Source organism: Pongo pygmaeus, chromosome Y (genome assembly GCF_028885625.2).
Source record: "Pongo pygmaeus isolate AG05252 chromosome Y, NHGRI_mPonPyg2-v2.0_pri, whole genome shotgun sequence".
Classification (NCBI taxonomy): Eukaryota; Metazoa; Chordata; class Mammalia; order Primates; family Hominidae; genus Pongo; species Pongo pygmaeus.
Window position 1 is genome coordinate 36,289,862 of NC_072397.2, and position 22,369 is coordinate 36,312,230.

At 36.1% G+C, this 22,369-nt stretch overlaps 2 pseudogenes; both read right to left on the bottom strand.

The window, feature by feature from the left end:
• Positions 1–9,456, bottom strand: part of LOC129025757 (heat shock transcription factor, Y-linked-like) — a 29,928-nt pseudogene extending 20,472 nt beyond the window's left edge.
• Positions 9,457–12,025: 2,569 nt separating this feature from the next.
• Positions 12,026–22,143, bottom strand: LOC129025758 (glutamate dehydrogenase 1, mitochondrial-like; annotated as a pseudogene).
• Positions 22,144–22,369: the final 226 nt, after the last annotated feature.

Sequence of the window (22,369 nt, forward strand, 5' to 3'; positions counted from 1 at the left end):
TCAGGCTCCACCCAATTTATTGGTATACGGACAGTTTGTTCTTACAGCAGATGGGAGGGGGAGGAAGGAATGAGGAAAAGGATTAATCAGTGAAGGAGATCTTGTGAGTCATTCAATAAGATGTATAGCAGTGGTGATTTCTGTGAATTTCCTTGAGAGGCGTGTGTCTAAACTACTTAAGATCTTCAACTTATTGGGACTGAAACAGGTGGGAGCAGGTTTTAGGAGAAGCCAAGATGTTTGGCTATACTCCACTGCTTCAAGGGAGCATTATCTCCCTGAGAAAACTGTGGAATGCTGCTGAGTGGTTATGCTCTTGGGGCATAAAAACCTGAAGGCAATAAGGAGAATTTTCTCCTCAGAGACCAGCCATGGCTTTCCATGTGTCTCACACAGGGGAGACCAACACAACTGGCACCCCAGAAACCCTCCTTCTCACATTTCCAACCACATAAATCAAAAGAAAGGTTTAACTTTGTGAGATGAATCCACACATCACAAAGCATTTTCACATTTTCTTTCTAATTTTTTGCTGGGGATATTGGGTTTTTCCACATAAGCCTGAATGGACTCCTAAATATCCCTATGCAGATTCTCCAAAAAGAATGTTTTTAACCTGCTGAATCTAAAGAAAGGTTTAACTCTGTGAGATGAATCCACACATGACAAAAGCAGTTCACGGATAGCTTCTTACTAGTTTTTACCTGAGGATATTCATTTTTTTCCCAGTAGGTTTTAATGGGCTGCCAAAAATTCCTTCATAGATCCTCCAAAAGACTGTTTTTAACCTGCTGAATACAAAGAAATATTTAACTCCATGAGATGAATCCACACATCACAAAGCTGTTACACAGATTCTTTCTAGTTTTTACCTGTGGAAATTCAGTTTCTCCTCATGGGCCTTAATGTGCTCCCAAAAATCCCTTTGCAGATTCTCCAAAAAGAGTGTTTCCAACCTGTTAAATCAAAACAAACTTTTAATTCAGTAAGATGAATCCACACATCATAAAGCAGTTTCATAGAAAGTTTTTTCTAGTTTTTACCTGGGGATATTGGGTTTTTCCCCATATGCCTCAATGGGCTCTCAAATGTCCCTTTGCAAATTTTCTAGAAAGATTGTTTCCAACCCATTGAATCAAAGAAAACGTCTAACTCTGTGAGAAGAATCAGTAAACCACAAAGTAGTTTTACAAATAGCTTCTTTCAAGTTTTTACGTGGTGATATTTTATTTTTCTCATTGGCCACAAAGGGCTTCAAAACGTCCCTTTGCAGATCCTCCATAAAGACTATTTCAATCTGCTGGGCCAAAAAAGAGGTTTTTCACTATGAGATGAATCCTCACATCACAAAGCAGTTTCACAGATACCTCTTCCTAGTTTTCACCTGGGAATATTTGGATTTTCCCCATAGGCTTCAATGGGCTGACAAATATCCCTTAGCAAAACCTCTAAAAAAGAGGGTTTCCAATCTGCTGAATCAAAAGAAACTTTTAACTCTATGAAATGAATCTACACATCACAAAGGAGTTTCACAGAGAGCTTTTTTCTTGTCTTTACCTGGAGATATTCAGTTTTTCCACATGGGCCTCAGTGGTCTCCCAAATATACCTTTGCATATACTCCAAAAAGAGATTTTCTTTTTCTTTCTTTCTTTTTTTTTTTTTTTGGAGATGGAGTCTTTCTCTGTCACCCAGGCTGGAGTGCAGTGTTGCAATTTCTCACTCACTGCAAGCTCCACCTCCCAGGTACATGCCATTCTCCTGCCTCAGCCTACCAAGTAGCTGGGACTAAGGCAGCCACCACCATGCCTGGCTAATTTTTTTTTTTTTGTATTTTTAATAGAATGGTGTTTCACCATGTTAGCCAGGACCGTCTTGAACTCCTGACCTTGTGATCCACCCAGCTTCACCTCCCAAAGTCCTGGGATTAGAAGCATGAGCCACCCCACCCAGCCGAGATTTTCTAACTTGCTGAATCAGAAGAAAGGTTTAATTCTGAGATGAATCCACAAATCACAAAGAAGTTTCACACATAGCATCTTTCTAGTTTTTACTTGAGAACATTCTGACTTTCCCCATGATCTTTTATGGGATCTAAAATGTCCCTTCACAGATTCTCCAAAAGAAAAAAAAAAAGTGTTTTCAACTTGTCCAATCAAAAGAAAGTATTAACTCTGTGAGATGAATCTGAAAATCACAAAGCAATTTCACAGATAGATTCTTTCTAGTTTTTAATCATGGGATATTCCATTTTACCCCATTGGCCTCAATGGACTTCCAAATATCCCTTCACAGATCCTCCAAAAAGTGTGTTTCCAACCTGCTGAATCAAAAGAAAGTTTTAACTCTGTAAGATGAATCCACACATCACCAGGCTGTTTGACAGACAGCTTGTTTTTAGTTTCTACCTGGGTACATTCTATTTTTCCACATGGTCTCCTAGGCTCCTAAATTTACCTCTACAGACTCCCCAAAAAGAGTGTTTCCATCCTACTGAATCAAAAGAAAGTTTTAACTCTGTTAGATGAATCCACACATCACAAAGCAGTTTCACAGACATCTTCCTTCGAGTTATTCCTTGGGATATTTGGTTTTTCCCCATGGGCCTCAATGAGCTCCCAAATATCCCGTCATAGATTCTCCAAAAAGATTCTTTCCAACCTGCTGAGTCAAAAGAAAAGTTTAACTCTCTGAGATGAATCCAGACATCATGAAGCCATTTCTCATACATTTTCTTTCTAATTTTTATCTGTGATATTCTGTTTTTCCTCTAGGCCTCAATGGGGTCCAAAATGTCCCTAGGCACATATTCCAAAAAGAGTGTTTCCAACCTGCTGAACAGAAAGGATGCTTTACTTCTGTTAGATGAATCCACACATCACAAAGTAGTTTTACACATAACTTCTCCCTAGTATTTACCTCGGGATATTCAGTTTTTCCCCATATGATTCAATGGGCTCCCAAATGTTCCATTGTAGATTCTCCAGAAAGTGATTTTTATCTGCTGAATCAAAAGAAAGGTTTATCTCTGTGAGATGAATCCACACATCACGAAGTGGGTTCTTTGATAGCTTTTTTCTATTTTTTACCTGGGGATATTGCACTTTTCCCCATAATCTTCAACATGTTCCCAAGTGTGTCTTCTCAGATTCTGAAAAAGAGTATTTTGAACTTGCTGAATAAAAAGAAAAGTTTAACACTGTGAAATGAAGCACACTTCACAAATCAGTTATACCAATAGCTTCTGTATAGTTTTTACCTGGGTATATTTTGTTTTTCCCTATGGGCCTCAATGGGCTCCCAAATGTCTTTTTGCAGATTCTCCAGAAAGAGTGTTTCCAACCTGCTGAATCAAAAGAAATGCTTAACTCTGTGAAATGAATCCACACAAAACAAAGCAGTTTCACAGATACTTTATTTCTAGTTTTTACCTAAGGATACGTGGTTTTTTCTGCATGGGCCTCAAAGGTCTCTTAAATGTCCCTTATCAGAATCTCCAAAAAGAGCATTTCTAACCTGCTGCATCAAAAGAAATGTTTAAACTCTGTGAGATATAGCCACACATCACAAAGCAGTTTTACAGATAGCTTCTTTCTAGTTTCTAACTGAGGATATTCAATTTTTTCCCTTAAGCCTCAAAAGTGTCCCAAATGCCCCTTTGTAGATTCTCCAAAGAGAGTGTTTCCATACTGCTGTATCAAAAGAAATGTTTCACTCTGAGAGATGAATCCACATATCACAAAACAGTACCACAGAGAGCTTCTTTCTAGTTTTTACCTGGAGATATTCCATTTTTCCTCATAGGTCTCAATGGCCTCCAAAATGTCCCTTCACAGATTCTTCAAAAAGAGGGTATCCAATCTGCTGAATCAAAAGAAATGTTTCACTTTGTGAGATGAACCCACATATCATAAAGCCATTTCACAGATAACCTCTTTCTAATTTTTACCTTGGATATTCAGTTTTTTCCTGATTGTCCTCAATGGGCTTTCAAATGTCCCTTTGGAAATTTTCCAAAAAGAGTGTGTCCAACCTGCTGAATCAAAAGAAATGTTTAACCCTGTGAGGTGAATCCAGACATCACAAAGCAGTTTCATGGATAGCTTCTTTCTAGTTTTTTCCTGGGGATATTCTGTTTTTCCCCACTGGCCTCAAAAAGCTCCAAAATGTTCCTTTGCAGATTCCCCAAAAAGAATGTTTCCCACCTATTGAATCAAAGCAAAATTTAACACTGTGAGATGAATCCACACATAAGAAAGCAATTTCACAGGTAGATTCTTTCTAGTTTATACCGGTGGATTTTCAGTTATTTCCCTTAAGCTTCAAAGGGTTCCAAAATGTACCCTCACAGATCTCCTGAAGGAGTGTTTTCAACCTGCTGAATTAAAAGGAAGGCTTACCTCTGTGAGGTGAATGCATACATCACAACACAGTTTGATACATAGCTTCCTTCCAATTTTGATATGGGGATATTTTGTTTTTACTCTAGGCCTCAATGGGCTCCAAAATGTCCCATCACATGTTCTCCAAATACAGTGTTTTTTAACTGCTGAATCAAAAGAAAGGTTTAACTCTGTGAGATCATTCCACACATCAAAAAGCAGTTTCACATACAGTTTTTTCCAATTTTTATCTGGGGCTACACAGTTTTTCTCAATAGGCCTTGATGAGCTTCTCAATGTTCCGTCACAGATTTTCCAAAAAGAGTATTTCCTACATGCTGAATCAAAAGAAAGATATAACTTTGCAAGATGAATCCACACATCACAAAATTTCACAAATATCTTATTTCTAGTTTTTATCCAGCATGTTTTTTTTTTCATAACCCACAATGGACCCCCAATGTCCCTTTACAGATTGTCTAACAAGAGTGTTTCCAACCTCCTGAAAAATAATAAAAAAAAAGTCTGTAAGATGAATCTGCACATCACAAGGCAATTTCACAAAGAACTTCTTTATAGTTTTTATCTTGGGATATTCCATTTTCCCCCAAAGGCTGCAATGGGCTCCCAAATGTCCCTTTGCAGATTCTCCAGAAAGAGTGTTTCCAACCTGGTGAATCTAAAGAAAGATTTAACTCTGTGAGATGAATCTTCACATCACAAAGTAGTTTCACAGAAAGCTTCTATCTTTTATCTGGGGATAGTTGATTTTCCCCATAGGTTTAAAAGGACTCCCAATGGTCTCTTCACAGATTATCCAAAAAGAGTGTTTCCAAGCTGTTTAATAAAAAGAAAGGTTTAACTCTGTGAGATGAACCCACACATCACAAAACAGTTTCATAGATAGTTTCTTTCTAGTTTTAATCTTGGAATATCCAATTTTCCTCCATAGGTTTCAATGGAATCCCAAATGTCCCTTCACAGATTCTTCAAAAAGAGTGTTTTCAACTTGCTGAATCAAAGAAATGTTTAGCTCTGTGAGATGAATCCACACATCACAAAATAGTTTCACAGATACCTTCTTTCTAACTTTTATCTGGGAATATTCAGTTTTTCTTCATAGGCCTCAAAGGACTCCCAAATGTTGCTTCACAGATTCTACAAAAAGAGTATTTCCAACCCGCTAGATTGAAATAAAAGTTTAACTCTATGAGATTAATCCACACATCACCAAGTAGTTCCACAGATAGCTTCTTTCTAGTTTTCATCTGGGGATATTCTTTTCTTTTCAAAAGACCCCCAATGACCTCTGAAATGTCCCTTTGCAGATTCCCCAAAAAGAGGGTTTACAATCTGCTGAATCAACAGGAAGGTTTAGTTCTGTGAGATGAATTTACACATCCCAAATCAGTTTCACAGATAGCTTCTTTCCAGTTTTCATCTGGGGATATGTAGTCTTTCATCATAGACTTCATGGGCTATAAAATGTCCCTTCACAGATACTGTTAAAAGAATGTTTCCCACCTGCTGAAAGAAAAGAAAGTTTTACCTCTGTGAGATGAATCCACACATCACAGACATTTCACAGATAGTTTCTTTCTAGTTTTTATTTGTGGATATTTGGTAGTTCACTATAGGCCTCAAAGGACTCCCACATGTCTCTTCATAGATTCTCCAAAAGTTTTCCTAACTGTTGGATCAAAGAAAAGGTTTAACTCCTTGAGATGAATTCACACATCACAAAGCAGTTTCAGAGATAGTTTCTTTCCAGTTTTTGTGTGGGGATAGTAGGTTTTTCCCCATAGGCTTTTATGGGCTCCCAAATGTCCCTTTGCAGATTCTACAATTAGAGGGTTTCCAACCTGCTGAATCAAAAGAAAGGTTGAACTCTATCAAATGAATCCACACATCAAAAGTCAGTTTCACAAAGAGCTTCTTTAGGTTTTTATTTTAGGATATTTTGTTTTTTTCCATAGGCCACAAAGGGCTCCCAAATATCCCTTTGCCACTGGGAATTGTTACTGCAAATAAAGGAACAAGTGGTAAGGAGACAGCTAATTCTTTCAGGCAAGGACCTGCCAGTCAAAACAGAAGATGAAAAAGAACTTTTAGAAGCATGGAAAAATTATAAGTAGACCTAAAAAAGAGCATCATAGTTGAAATGATAACCAGTGATGCTAATCTCAGTAAGTCAAAATTATTGCATCTCTAGTGAACAATACTGTGACCTACCCTTTTAGAAAAAGTTGTGGTGAGGAAAAAATAAAAATTAATGCCACAACACCAAGAATGTTCATTTTGACAATGAAAATAAGTGCTATATTTGTAAGTCCCAGTCAACATTGACTAATTCACATACATACGTGTATATATATACACACACATACATATATGTATTAAGTACTGTGTTACATCAGTGCTGGTTGTCTAAGACAGACAGACAGACAGGAAAATTAATGCGATAGACAAGAAGCACTATCCTGGAAGGAGTGATGTCTGTGTTGTAGTAGTCTTAAGTAGGCAAACTGGGGAGAGACTTTTGTCTCCAAGAAAATAATGGGACTCAAGTTACCAGATGGAAAAGGGCATGTCTGAAAGTGGAATGGTCTGAATGTCTCACTGTGGTGAAACAGAAGGACATAAAGCTGAAAGGAAAACAAATATCAGGTCTGGAAGGGATTTATTTAGCCATGCTGAGGATCGGGACTCAGAATCTAAAAGGTGTTAATCCTGACAAAAAGCAATTAAATCTGACTTTGTATGGAGCACGAAACCAATGTGATGAAATTCTGCAGTAGAGGTGGGGTATGGTGGCTCAAACTTGTAATCTCAGCAGTTTTGGGGGCCATGGTGGGTGGATCAAATGCAGCCACGAGTTCAAGACCATCCTGGCCAACATGGTGAAACCCTATTTCTACTAATAATATAAAAATTAGCCCAGTGTGGTGGGCATGTGTTTATGTGAGCCTCTATTCCCTTTGTGTCATGCAAATTTTTGCCCTCATTTGATTTATGCCAGACTACTTTAGAAGTCACTTATTACTTTTTCCTAGCTCCAGTTGTTTCCTTTCCTTTGCCTGCTGTCATTGTTTGATATGTCCCCTCCAAATTTCACATTGAAATTCTGTGTCCATTGAGATAGTGTTGGGAGGTAGGATGTTTGAGAGGTGATTAGCCATGTATGCTCAACCCCATGACTGAATTGATGGTGTTATCTGGAGAAGAAGTTAGTTATTCTGTGAGTGGTCTTTGATGAAGGATGAGTTTGGTCTCAATTTTCTGTTCATCTCATGCCCTTCGCCATATGAGGTCAACCTGCCATGTTGTAACATAGAAAGAAGATCTCATGAGATGCAGCCCCTCGGACTTCCCCACCTGCAGAACCATGAGCAAAATAAGTCTTTTTACAAATTAGTCAGGCAGTGGTGCTGTGTTGTTTCAGCAGCAAATGGACCCAAAGACTTTATTATTTTTTCCTCTTTAGAGAACTAAATTAGTTAACTTACATAGGAGCACATCAAATTTTCTTACAAATGATCAAAACGCCCATATATACTTTTACAAAAAGTAGTAAAATAGCCTGACACTGAAAGAAAACACCATTCTACTTTTAACTATACTTTGAGAAATAGAGAAAAAAGGAAACATAAAAGTCGACATGCAGTTTTATTGTTCAGTAAGATAATTGCAGAAATTTTTGGATTTTTTTGGTCAATGTAAATGTTAGTCTCTGTTGTCCCGCATAACCTGGTACACTTTTAATGGAAGATCATTTGTAATCAGGGTGATATTTGTCCAGTTGTGATGGTTGAAGATCTGGCCTGGAATGAGGGACCGCTGATGTATCAGGTATCATAGGCATTTGCAACCACGAGTTGCCTGCTGGTAGCAGGTTAAGACGTGTAGCCTCGTTGACTGATATCACAGGATATCTTGTTGGAAGAGCAGATTGTTCCACTATCAGCCCCAGATAATGGTTTTACTAGGGAGATGTGTTAGGGTATTGAGAAATTGTGGTTGTAATGAAATTCACAATGTGGCCACTTGCTTGGATGCAGGTGCTATGAGAGTGCACATGAATAGTGGTCAACTGATTCAAAATAGCATGTTGATCTTTTGTAATTTGTTGAGACAAGTGGCAATAACAAACATAACACTTAAAATATCAGATTTCTGCTTCATCACACAAACTTAATGTCATCAAATAATTCATGAACATGGTTTACTATCTTCAGAAATGTGCTTTTGGGAAAAAAGCACTCAAGTTGTTAAGCCCTCAAGTGAAAACATGTTATATATTAATAGTAACATTGCATTAAGTGGCTTTGGTACATTTATTTTGATAAATGAGCTTCAAAGTTGTTAGCAAAATTCCTTAAAACCCTGAAAGGTTAATGCTCAAGCTGAACTCAATAATTTCAAAAAAATGAATAATTTTTACATTAGTGTTTTACATAATTTTCAAAATGTGATCTTACTGCATGTATTAATATATTTACTGGTATACAAAGTAAAATTACATATATACTCTATGTAAAGTGTTAACTGAAATATGCTAAATACCTTGCTTAAGACAATGGATTCATTCTCTTCTGCCAGAAAGGTGGCTAGAAAGGCAGATCTTTGAAAATTCTGTAAATTTTACTAAATCCATAAAGGCTGAGCTGTCAAACAAAACTTTTGATACTGTCAGCTTGAAATATTCTGTAAGGAGCCTTTCTATGCAAAATTTCTTTCTTGAAGAGTTCTTCATTAGTCACTATGCAAGTTCCATTCTCATCCCACAGAATAGACTTGAATTGGTCATTCTCAAATATTTTCCAACGTTTCCTGGGAAAGGTCAGAGAAAAAAAATCATTATCTTTATCTGGCTCAGAGACACACACTCGGTAACATGGCCATTTTAACAAGGATTCTTGTGACAAAACCTGAACAGCATTTTCTTCAATGATTGACCTTAAGTCTGAGTCCGCAGGGAATGTGTGTTTACACAGTGGAGACCTAGTGGAGGCTTCTGAATCATTTAATTCATCTCTGGGAGAAACAACTTGAGTTTCTGAAGAAACACGTGCCATCTCAAATAAATATTTCTTTAGATATTCTTCCAGCCTGTATGGTTTTCAAGAGTGCAAATTGAAACACTGCCTCAGAAGGCCTACGAAGGTAAAGCAATCTAAAGCATCACTCTAGTATATGTCAAGCTGAGTAGCAAACACATCACAAGAGGAATTTGGTCTCCTAGCAACCAACAAAAATCTGGCTAAAAGAATTTCCTTCCCAGTCTGAGAAATGTATCCAGTGAAAATAAAATATAGATTGCTCACTTACATACTGTAGGCTGCAAAATCTCATCCCTGTAGCAGCATTTAAATAAATAAGAAAATAATGTCCTCAGTCCCTGAAATAAATGTAATAATTCTCTCCCTGATACACACACTCTTACTAAATTGGTGAGAGGAGCACAGGGCCTGGTAATTGCAAAATGAAAAAAAAAAAAGGAAAAGGAAAAGAAAAATGAACAATTTTAAAACCTCTATGACTTTGGCATGTTGGATTGAAAACTGTTGCAGTGCAAAACCCATGTGGTAAAAAGGCATAGCCATAGAGATAAAAGGTAGGTTACTGGTTATCAGGGACTGAGAAATAAAAAGAAGTCTTTAGTAGATATGGAGTCTCCTGTTGGACAATATAAATATTTAGGAACTAAAGATAGATGATGATTGTACCACATTATAAGCATATTAAATTTCATTGAATTGCATAATCAAATGTAATTTCACATTATGTGAAACTTACCTTGATAAATTAAGGAGAAAACAAATGTGAATAAAACTAACTGATTACTTTTAAGAATAAAAAGTTATTTATATGCATGTCTCTTCAAAACATTTTTCAATCATATCAGAAAAATAAATAATGATTTTATTTGGTATGTCTGTAAATATCTGACAAATATTAATGATGAAAGATTTTAAAAGCTGGTGATTTACTTGTAAGGAATTCCCAAAGAGTAGGAGATGTAAATAAATAATAACAAGAAAATGTTTTAAGAAAAGAACATATGTATGTGTGTCTAAGCAGCAAAATTTTTATTTGGCTCCAAGAACATAATCTCTATTAAAAAAAGATTTGTAAGGAATGATCTTTGGGTCCTGCCAATAATGTTATCATTATTAAGCAGGACTTGAATTCATAAAGTAATATTGAATGAAAAAACAATGCTGCATTTACAGCAAGAATTTTTATATCTTCATGGTTGAAATTTGACATATTAAAATTTGAACTCTTTGGCATTGATAAGTGTTGAATATGTGTAGAAGAAAGAAATAAAATATTGATATTTCTCATATCATAGGAGGTAGTTCTCTCATACTGGAAAGAGGTGTCATTGTTAGAAGATTGTCCTGGTTTAATATCCTGTAGTTTTTTTTTGGAAAACGTAGACTTTAAATAACTGCTTTTATCAACAGGTTAAGCCATGCAGTTACAAAGTAGTGAGAAATTTCTGAAGGGTGTTATAGTTTAAAAAAAAAAAAGAAGTTCATTCTTACACATATATTATCTACCACTTCATGGGGGCACTACTGTTCAAAAGGCCCTGGCCAAATAACTCCCAAATGAAACACTCAACCCAAGGTTGTTTTGAGCCCACTGTTAGTGAAGCTGGGTGCAGAATGCAAAGCCTCTAAAAGGAGAGGATAAAAATTCAGGTGAGTAGGGGCCATTGGCAATGCTCAGAGCCAGCCAGACTCCAAAGAGGGAGCCGAAGTGGTTTCTTTCTGGGACACTCTACTTGAATTATAGTTTAATTAGTCAACCATAGGTCTTAAAAAGAGAACAATTGGTTAACATGATAAAAAGTTTCCGGCATTCTTTGTACTATGTGTCATAATTATAGTAAGCAAATTCTGACAGTTTTAGTGAAAATAGCCTCCAACATTTTGCAGGTATGAAGAAAACTTAATTATCCACAGGTCTTTTAATATTTGCTGGACAACAATACATGAATGATAAGCTATAAATGATACTGTTTTATGATATAAAAATACTAGTTTTTTTCATTTATTATTTTTATAGGCATTCACTGTTTGAGTCAAGGTTAGGCTTGTTAAGTGATTAAAGACAGCATGTACTTATTCTATTCTAAAATAATAAAATTCATAAACAGAAACAGCTTTTATATTTGTCTGTAACCTGCAAAATTGAGTTATTTTGCTGATATAAAATACTAAGAACTCACTTGAGGACCATGCCACCTTCTGAAAAGGCCACACAACTACTTCTTAAATGTGTTAAAGTTATAGCATGTCCCAGACTCATCCAGAGCAAAATAAGTAAGCAACTGACTGCTCTTGACTATCCCTTCCCCAGCACTAGCACTAATTGTGTTGGGAAAAGCCACAGAGCAAGGCTGCACAGCCAGATGGAGGAGGATTTTTATTTAAAGGCAAAATACCAAAATGGCTCTCTGATGTAGGTGATTTCTACTTTCACACTCAGCTCGTACATGATCCTCTAACCTTAATTTATTACTCCTTAACAGGCTGATTTGGATTGACTTGTTGAAAAAAGTATCCATTATTAATGAGTCAGGAGAGAAAGGGATTTATGTGGTTACATGTAATATGTGATAGGTCTGCAGAAGTTACACGTGAAGAGGATAGTGAGGAAGTCAGCCATGATCCATCTATGTGAAGGTCACGCCAGCTTGATTGCACACTTTGAAGATTTTCTCAATGGTATTGACATAGGCAGCTGTTCTCAGGTCCAATCCCAGGTTATACTTCCTGGCTGTGCACATGATTTTCCTGGCAGAACACTCCATTGTGTACACAAAGCCAGAGTGCCTGATGTCTTTCTCAGTTGCACCTGACATCCTGTCTTGGAACTCTGCCATGGGTACAATGGGAATAGTTTCACCGTGCTTTCCAAATTGTCTTTCTAAACTCTCTTGAACAGACATGAGCATGTGGTAGTTAGAATCCCTTTCATATTTGAAGGTCAAATGGCCATAGCTCACATGATTTAGATTCTTCAGCCACTCAAAATAAGATGCTGTCACTCCTCCAGCATTCAAGAAGAGATCTGGAATAACAATAATGTTTCTCTCCAGGAAGATCTTGTCAGCTTCTGGAGTTGTGGGCCCCTTGGCAACTTCAGCAATGATCTTGGTTTTGACTCTGGGTTCATTGGATTTGGTCAACTGCTTCTCACGGGCAGCTGGGATCAGTATGTCACAGTAGGCCTCCAAGATGCTTCCTTCATAGGGCTTTGCCTTGGGGAAACCCAGAATGGACCTATGTTGCAAAGTGAAGTCTTCCAGCTCCTTTGGGTCAATACCATCTGGATTCCATATACTCCCATCAGACTTATCAACAGCAATACATTTAGCAACAAAATGATGTAATTATCTCATAGAGTGTAGGCCCACATTACCAAATCCCTGAACGACAAATGTTTTATCTCCAAACCCTGGTGTCATTCTTAAAATGCTCATGTAAGAAGCTTCATTGATGAAGTTTTCAATCCCATGGAAGACACCACGGCCAGTAGCAAAGATGCGTCCATGGATTCCCCCTTGGCTGATGGGTTTACCAGTAACAGAGGAGAGCGCATTAATATCTTCGTGACCTATGGTGCTGGCATAGGCATCCGCGATCCAGGACATCTCCCTCTCACCTGTGCTCATGTCTGGAGCAGGCACATCAATGCCAGGACCAATAAAGCCCTTCTTTGCTAGCTCCATGGTGAACCTCCTTGTGATCTCTTCCAATTCATTATTAGTATAGTTCTTTGGATTGACCTTAACACCAGTTTAACACCCCCGAATGGCACATCAACCACTGCACACTTGTATGTCATCAGAGAAGACAAAGCTTTTACTTCATCTACACTCACATCAGTGCTGTAACGGACACCTCCCTTGCAGGGCGTGCGGTGCTGGCTGTGCTGGGCTGGGTAGCCTTAGATGACCTCCAAGGAGCCGTCGTCCTTCCGGATGCAGAAGGAGAGACTCAGCACATGGTTGCAGGGCTTGATGATCGACAGGGTGCCCTGCAGCCGGTTCTGCTTCTGCTCCTCACTCTCCCGGGTCCTCAGGTCATCCACCAGCTTGTCCCCCACGATGCTGGCGCCGCGATTGAAGAAGCCCTCCACCGTCCTGAAGAAGTTAGGGTCGTCCTCGCGATCGGCCACCGCCTAGCTGTAGCGGCGCCAGGCGGCCAGTGAGAGCCCCGGCTGTGAGGCAGCGGCGGACTGTCTCCGGGCCCCGCCCAACAAGGCGGCCGAGTGGGAGGCCGCCGAGCCCATGGCAGAGGGCCCGGCCCGGGACAGCAGCAGGGCTTCACCTCAGGTTTTAGGGTTTTTTTTGTTCTTGTTTAATTCAGAATTTTTTCTGCTAATATTATGTAACAAAAATGTTCATATCAGTAAATTCTTTGTGAAGATAAAACTCGTCTCCTACCAGATGCATGTGGTTCCTCAATCTCGAACGTTTTTTAAAAATTAAAAAAGTGCAAAATTAAAGTATGTATTTTTTTAATTTTTGTTTTTTCTGGGGAATCTTCATGTTGCTGTATCTGAAGGGAGTACAGGCTTCTTTTGTGATGGGAGGGGATAAATGATTATTGACAGTAGCAAAAGATGGGACATGAGTGTGGAGAAAAGAGAGCGTTAATGGAAGGATCAGAAGACAAAAATCACATTAAATTTAGGACAATCTAAGTCAAATTCTGCCTGAGCGTTTTGGGGCACTAAGATGGGTGACTGTGTAGGAAGGAAGAATGCCTTGTGTTTTCAGGGGGAGATGGCTCAGCTAAAGCTGTCCTCTGACTGCAAACTACAACCCTACCTATAGTCATACAAAGTCAAGAAAATAAGCAATTTTACATGAAAAAGATAAATGTAAAGTAGGCTGTATCCACTTAGCTATGTGAAAGAATCAGGCATCTGTCTCATCTCCTTAGTGGCAGCCTGTGATACCCATGTTCTTGAAGCTTCAGCCTCCCAGTTAGCTGGTTCTCCAGGAAAAGGCCAGTAGGCTCAGATAATTATTCAATTTCTTTAATTATTTTAATATTTTTTATAGACAGAATCCTGCTATATTGTTCAGGCTGGCCTCAATTTATATGCTGAACTGATCCACCCACCACGGAATTATAGATTGCTAAGGTTACCGGTGTGAGCTACCATATCTTCTTGATTTGTAAACACTTTTGTAGAGATTGTGTTTCACTGTTTTGCCAAACCGGGTTCAAAATTCTTGGCCTCAAGCGATCTTTTGCCTTGGCCTTCCAAATTATTGGAATTATGAATATCACCAAGAAAACCTCATCTAAAATATGTTATATCTTTTTAATTATCACTTAATATTTTATTTAGTAAAGGTAAAACTTCATACTTAATGATAAAGTGGAAAAAGGTGCAATACGAAGGTATTGGAATAGGAACCAATTTTGAAATAATAAACACGCATTTAGATTAGACAATTTTAAGTTTATGAAGAATTCTCTCACAATTACTGCAAAAATGATTATTGTGTATTTAAAATTTGAAATAATGTTTTTATGGTTAGGAAAATGTAAAGCAGTATAATAGACAAACAAACCAATTATAAGTTCCCTATGAATAAAATCCAAAGCCGTATACCAGTCACTGGCAGGAACACAAATTACTTTTTTAAAATGTAAAATACAATGATAATGAGGAATATAGCAGCAATCTGTATACAAATCACAGTAATTTAGTTTGATTCAGGCAGAAAAATAATTCTGCTCTTTAAATAAAAATTACCTATACAGTCAAAAACAGTTGTATTTTCAAGCTCTTTCTTAACATAATTTTTGTTAGTTAAGACTACTTTTGCTGATGATCTTACCACTTCACTAACCCACATTTTAAACAAATGCTTGAGTAAAAAATAATCACTGGTTTAATAAATAAATGCTTTTCACGTATCCATACATTAAGTTCCACTATTCTAAGGTACAGATATCTTAAATTTTTTTACTTTAGAATAACTAAACCAGAAAGGCAACATGTTCACATAAATTGAGGCTAATGATTCTATGAAAAAAGCAAAAAGAAGACTGAAGAAAAATATGAAAAACATGTTGATGTGTTGTAAAGAATCGTAGAAGCCAAGCACACATTATTTTTATTACGAAGAAGCTAATCTAAAAGCTTAGCATGAGCAGGGTTTAAATAAACACCATTACATGTAAGCAGTTCTTTCACAAACTGCAAATACTCTCATCTTTATTGCTTTCATTTAGGAGTAAATGTCATTTTTTTTTTTTTTTTTTACCATACACTTTTATTGAAGGCTGGTGACATGATGATGTGATGTGTTCTCGCAAGAGTTAGCCATAATATATGTCTTATCATCTCATCTCCTTCATCAATCATGTCCATTTGTTTATTGTTTCAAAACTATATAAGCATTTTATCACCTCTTCTGCTGTCTATATGACATGCACTTCAGCATATGATCAAATACATTCATGTACTCTCCATCAAAACACTAATTTTTAAAATTTCTTTTTTTTATCGTTATACTTAAAGTTCTAGAGTACATGTGCACAATGTGCATGTTTGTTACATATGTATATAACTGCCATGCTGGTGTGCTGCCATTAACTCAGCATTTACATTAGGTATATCTCCTAATGCTATCCTTCCCTCCTCCCCACTCTCACCGTCCCACAACAGGCCCGAGTGTGTGATGTTCCCCATCCTGTGACCAAGTGTTCTCATTGTTCAATTCCCACCTATGAGTGAGAACATATGTTGTTTGGTTTTCTGTCCTTGGTGATAGTTTGCTCAGAATGATGGTATCCAGCTTCATCCATGTCCCTACAAAGGACATGAACTCATCATTTTTTATGGCTGCATAGTATTCCATGGTATATATGTGCCACATGTTCTTAATCCAGTCTCTCATTGATGAACATTTGGGTTGGTTCCAACTCTTCGCTATTGTGAATAGTACCACAATAAACATACGTGTGCATGTGTCTTTGTAGCAGCATGATTTATAATCCTTTGTGCATATATCCAGTAATGGGAGGGCTGGGTCAAATGATATTTCCAGTTCTAGACCCTTGAGGAGTCACCACACTTTGTTCCACAATGGTTGAACTAGTATACAGTCCCACCAACAGTGTAAAAGTTTTTCTATTTCTCCACATCCACGCCAACACCTGTTGTTTCCTGACTTTTTAATGATCGCCATTCTAACTGGTGTGAGATGGTCTCTCATTGTGGTTTTGATTTGCATTTCTCTGATGGCCAGTGATAATGAACCTTTTTCAATGTGGCTTTCTGCTGCATAAATTTCTGCTTTTGAGAAGTGCCTGTTTATATCCTTTGCCGACTTTTTGATGGGGTTGTATGATTTTTTCTTGTAAATTTGTTTAATTTCTTTGTATTTTCTGGATATTAGCCCTTTGTCAGATGGGTAGATTGCAAAAATTTTCTTCCATTTTGTAGGTTGCCTGTTCACTCTGATGGTAGTTTCTATGTCTGTGCAGAAGCTCTTTAGTTTAATCAGATCCCATTTGTCAATTTTGGCATTTGTTGCCTTGCCTTTGGTGTTTTAGACATGAAATTCTTGTCCATGCCTATGTCCTGTATTGCCCAGGTTTTCTTCTAGGATTTTTATGGTTTTAGGTCTTACATTTAAGAATTTTCAGAGAATACTATAAACACCTCTACACAAACAAACTAGAAAATCTAGAAGAAATGAACAAATTTCCTGGACACATAAACACTCCCAAAACTAAACCAGGAAGAAGTTGAATTCCTTAATAGACCAATAACAGGCTTTGAAATTGAGGCAGTAATTAATAGCCTATGAACCAAAAAAAGTCCAAGACCAGGTGGATTCATAGCTGAATTCTACCAGAGGTACAAACAGGAGCTAGTACCATTCCTTCTGAAACTATTCCAATCAAAAGAAAAAGAGAATCCTCCCTAACTCATTTTATGAAGCCAGCATCAACCTGATACCAAACCCTAGCAGAGACACACACACAAAAAAGAGAGTTTTAGGCCAATATCCCTGATGAATATTGATGCAAAAATCCTGAATAAAATACTGGCAAACTGAATCCAGTAGCACATCAAAAAGCTTATCCACCATGATCAAGTGGGCTTCATCCCTGGGATGCAAGGCTGGTTCAACATACACAAATAAATAAATGCAAACCATCATATAAACAGAAGCAAAGACAAAAAACCACATGATTATCTCAATAGATGCCGAAAAGGCCTTTGATAAAATTTCTTTATCATCATCCATTTAAGTCCTGTTAAATCTTCATAATCAAATTTATACCAGGAATCTCAGTCATCATCCTACCATTTTTTGAATAATATGAGAATAATAATGCCCACTGCTTTGCTTGACCACAGTATACAAGCACATCTAAAAGTCTGCATTTTGTGATCTTTGTAGTTTTATTTTCAGGTTACTCTTTCTGTAGAATCCATTGATTTTCTGATTTCACATTATTCTCTTCCAGCTTTGCAATGCCTGCTTCTGTGTAAGGTCCCATATCCAACTCCCAAGGAAATTCAAAATAATCACTGAATGTAAATGCACATTTTTTTAGTCATACCCAAATCATTTCTATTGGCCAAAAAAAAAAAAAAACAAGATTATTTAAATAGCAAGTGCTTAATTGTGTTACACACCATAAACAGAGAACAGGTACAAATGTTCACATTCACTGAGCAAACATTAAAACAATTTAATGATAATTTTAAGGTTTATAATCTTTTTATAAAAAGATAAATAAATAAAAATTAACATCATTAGGGTGATTATGCCATAACTAACTTAAGCAATACTTTCTTACCAAAGCTTAAAATATTTCCATATAGTAATCGTTTGATATTTGTAGGGGTTTGGCTCAAGGATCCTCTTTAATACTATAATTTTTGTCTGCTCAAGCTTCTGATTTACAATGATGGAGTATGTAAATATAATTCACACTCCTCCTCCTGTGTAGTTTACTTTATCTCTACATAAATATTTAATAAAATGTAAATGATCTGTAGACAGATAATATACTCTAATGGCTTTAAATTTGTTACATTTTACTGTAGTATTGATTTGTTTTTGTTTTCAAACATCTTAATATATGTTTGGAGAAAGCTGTTTGCAGAACCTGTGTATGTAGAAGTCTCTTATTTGTTGCAAATCAGAAAACATTACCGACACGGACACTGATGGCTATGTGCCCTGTGATAAATAACTTACGAGGAATAAGATAGTTTGTTCTCCTAGAATTCAGAGTCCCCTTGTGAGTATAATGTATTTTTACAGATTTCTGGATATAATTTATGTGATGTATTTGGAATTATTACCACACAATAAATATGGCTGTTAAGAGTAGTTGTGGAAGGTAAGAGAACATACATAGGTGCTCCAAAGATCATAATTTCCTTGTAGCTACAGAGCAAAATACAGTTATTTTACACATATCATGTTTCTATATGTTTTTCTCTACACCTGAGGTTTTTGATACAAAAATAAACAATATCCAGTTTGTGCCCTGATGAAGTTCATCATGTAGAAAAATTAGCTAGGCAGATATGCATGCCACAGTGAATCCTAAGAAAACATAAAACACAAGCAACCAAGAACACAGGTGGGGACTATATTTGAATTTTATATTCTGTCTGCCTCATTCACTTTTTGTCAGTATAATTAACCATCTCTATCTGTTATTTTTAATTTTATTATTATTATAATTTAAGTTTTAGGGTACATGTGCACAATGTGCAGGTTAGTTACATATTTATACGTGTGCCATGCTGGTGTGCTGCACCCATTAACTCATCATTTAGCATTAGGTATATCTCCTAAAGCTATCCCTTCCCCCTACCCCCCTCTATCTGTTTTAAATTCAAAACCCTAGGGGTAAAACCGACTACAATACCAGGACTTAAATTTTAGTTTTTTGTTGTTGTTTTCTGTTAGTGGCTGTTAATCAAGTGTTAGTGAACATCCCATGTGGAGATTCTAATAAAAAGAAATACTACCAAGGTTGTAATAACTGTATGGTGTGATCTATCAGATCTAGAAAGGCAGAGGCAAGTTTGTGTTTCAATCTCCATTGATGATAAGTGCTGAGATGCTATTTGAAAACCAAACTATTTCTGATCACAGAGGAAGATAAACAGAAATTTAAGAATTATTTACTAGAGTTAAAATATTCTAATTTCTTTATTTAGTTTCTGTCAATATCTATGCAAAAAAGTATAGGAATGATAAATTACTTGAGTACAAATGTTTCCAAAATTAAAGTTTTCTGGGTACACTACTTAATAGCTATATCTTAAATATGTAAACTGCCACTAAAACCTAACGTTTTTTCTGCTTTATTTTCAACCAGATACTTTGTATTTTCAATCAGATGTTTTTATACACTTAGCAGCCTGATTGTAATAATTATTTCAGGTTGCTAACAGGTCCATGTAGCATTATCTCAAAAATAATTTTTTTCCTTAGCAGAAAAAACCCTAATTTGAGAAAAATATTCAGAAAATCCTAAAAATAAGCACAGATTATATGACACAGACAGAACAACAGTAAAAAAAAAAAAATGCCTTCTTTAAAAGGCAATATAATTATTAAAAATAAAAGGCCTGGCACGTTGGCTCATGCTTGTAATCCCAGCACTTTGGGAAGCTGAGATGGGCAGATCACGAGGTCAGGAGACCACCCTGGCTATCAGTGAAACCCCATCCCTACTAAAAATACAAAAACAATATAGCCGGAAGTGATGCTGGGCTCCTGTAGTCCCAGCTTCTTGGGAAGGTGAGGCAGTAGAATGGTGTGAACCCAGGAGGCAGAGCTTGCAGTGAGCTGAGATTGCATCACTGCACTCCAGCCTCGGTGACAGAATGAAACTCCATCTCAAAAAAAAAAAAAAAAAAAAAAAAACTCATTATTCAAAGGCTGAATTTCATTTACCAGGTCATACAAATGTGATTATATCTACCACGGTTTCAAAACAAACAAACAAAAAGTGATACATATTATTAACCAAAATTTAAAGTTACTAGATAGTGAGCACAATAAATATGTCAGTCACAGTATCTCACATTTTCTAGCCCTATCATCAAAACGCAGTCTGGATAAAAATCTCACGAAAGTACACTAATCTCAGGAAGAACAACAGTATCTACTATCAGAATATTTAAAAATATATAATTAAAACTTACCTCACAATTTTGTTTCTCATCTTTGAACAATCGTCATCTTTATCACTAACTGTTTTTTCAATTGTAGAAAAACTATTTCTGATGACTAGGATTATGTATAGTTGATGGATCACATAATTTAGGTGAAAAGTAGCAGCAGTTTCTCTGAGTCCCACCAATCTTTTTGGTGGGCAGGATCCAACAGGGGACAGTTATTCCTATTCACTGAGTGCTTCACAAGCTAAGAAAATATAATGATTTTGCAACAAATATAATGATTTTACCCATTGTTCTCTTAATTGGGCTGTGAAATTTATTCTATCAGGCTAACACAACCATTTTGAAAGAGTACTTTAAACTTTTACATCAGCAATGTGAGCCACTATAAAGACTATTAAATACAGAATTTTTAAGTGCACATTTTTAATGTCATTGCTTTTGTAACAATTCTCTTAGAACGAGTCATACACGACGATATAATATTAAATTCTCATGTGTTAAACAGAGACTTAGCATTAATCATTATGACTTTACATATTAAAAAACTTTTGCACTTAAAATAATTATATCCAATACACTTTCATCAGAACTGTATATAAATAGAACATTAGGGTTTTCTCAGTTTTAATTGATCATTTCATTTAAATTATTGTTCCAACTCATAAAAACTATAACCTCCACATAAATATCACTTTCTTCCTCAGCTAACAGTGATAATTGCTTTATATATGTTCATAGTTTTATTGTAAGAAGAAGTCAATTAGATGGTGTCTTTAAAATAGCTGTGAAAATTGTAAATGCTACTTTTTGTAAAACTGAATACAACTTACACATCACTTCAACTTAGGGGTGGACTGCATAAATTAGAGCACATTGAAATGCAATTTAAGTAGCTACAAAAGAGAATTAAACAGATCTTCATGTATTGACAGGTGTGTGACTAAGTACAAAACAAAGTTAACCATATTGTATATTGCATATTTCTGATTAAAAAAAAATAGGTAAGTGTTTGAAGATGTGCATATACCTTAAAGAAAATCTCTGCCCAAGAAATATATATTGGTGACAAGTTCATAGTTTTTACTGCATGTCCTCTTATATATTTGAAAATATATATTAATCACAAGAAAACATTGGCTAAATAGTTTAACAAAAACAGGGTTGGTTAAAAAAATCTCTTTTGAAAATATATATTTACTATTCCAATACAATAGCTAAACAAATAAACAAAAAAAAGTTTTCAAAAACGAAATTCTTCTCTCTATGTAGATCCTACAGAACACATAAAGATCTGAACTTTTAAATACTGAGTTTAGCTAGAAACTCCTACAATGTACTAAAAAATATACTCAAACCGAGAAAAAACATAAACAAATATAATTTCAAATTTCCAATTAAATATCTGTACAGAATGCTGTTGTTAATTATATTCTTAACCCTCAGATTTCTCTTGAAATCAACTAAATTTCAAGTTATTACTTGTTAACTTACTTACATTGGCTCCCACTCTGAGTTTCAGTTTTGTGTAAAATTTCAACATTGCTATTCATTTTGCTTAACTAATATGGACATTTAAAATTAATAAAATGCACTCAAATGTTCTCTTCTCACATTATGATTTTTTTAAAAAAGTACCTCTCAGAATATAATTAAAATACATTGAGCAACTTTAACATTTGGGTTATGAAAATCTTTTTAATGAATCCATTTTAAATATAAATTTTTGTAGCATTAAATTAGGTTTCTTGTTACTGTAATGGGTTGTCTTTTTTTTTT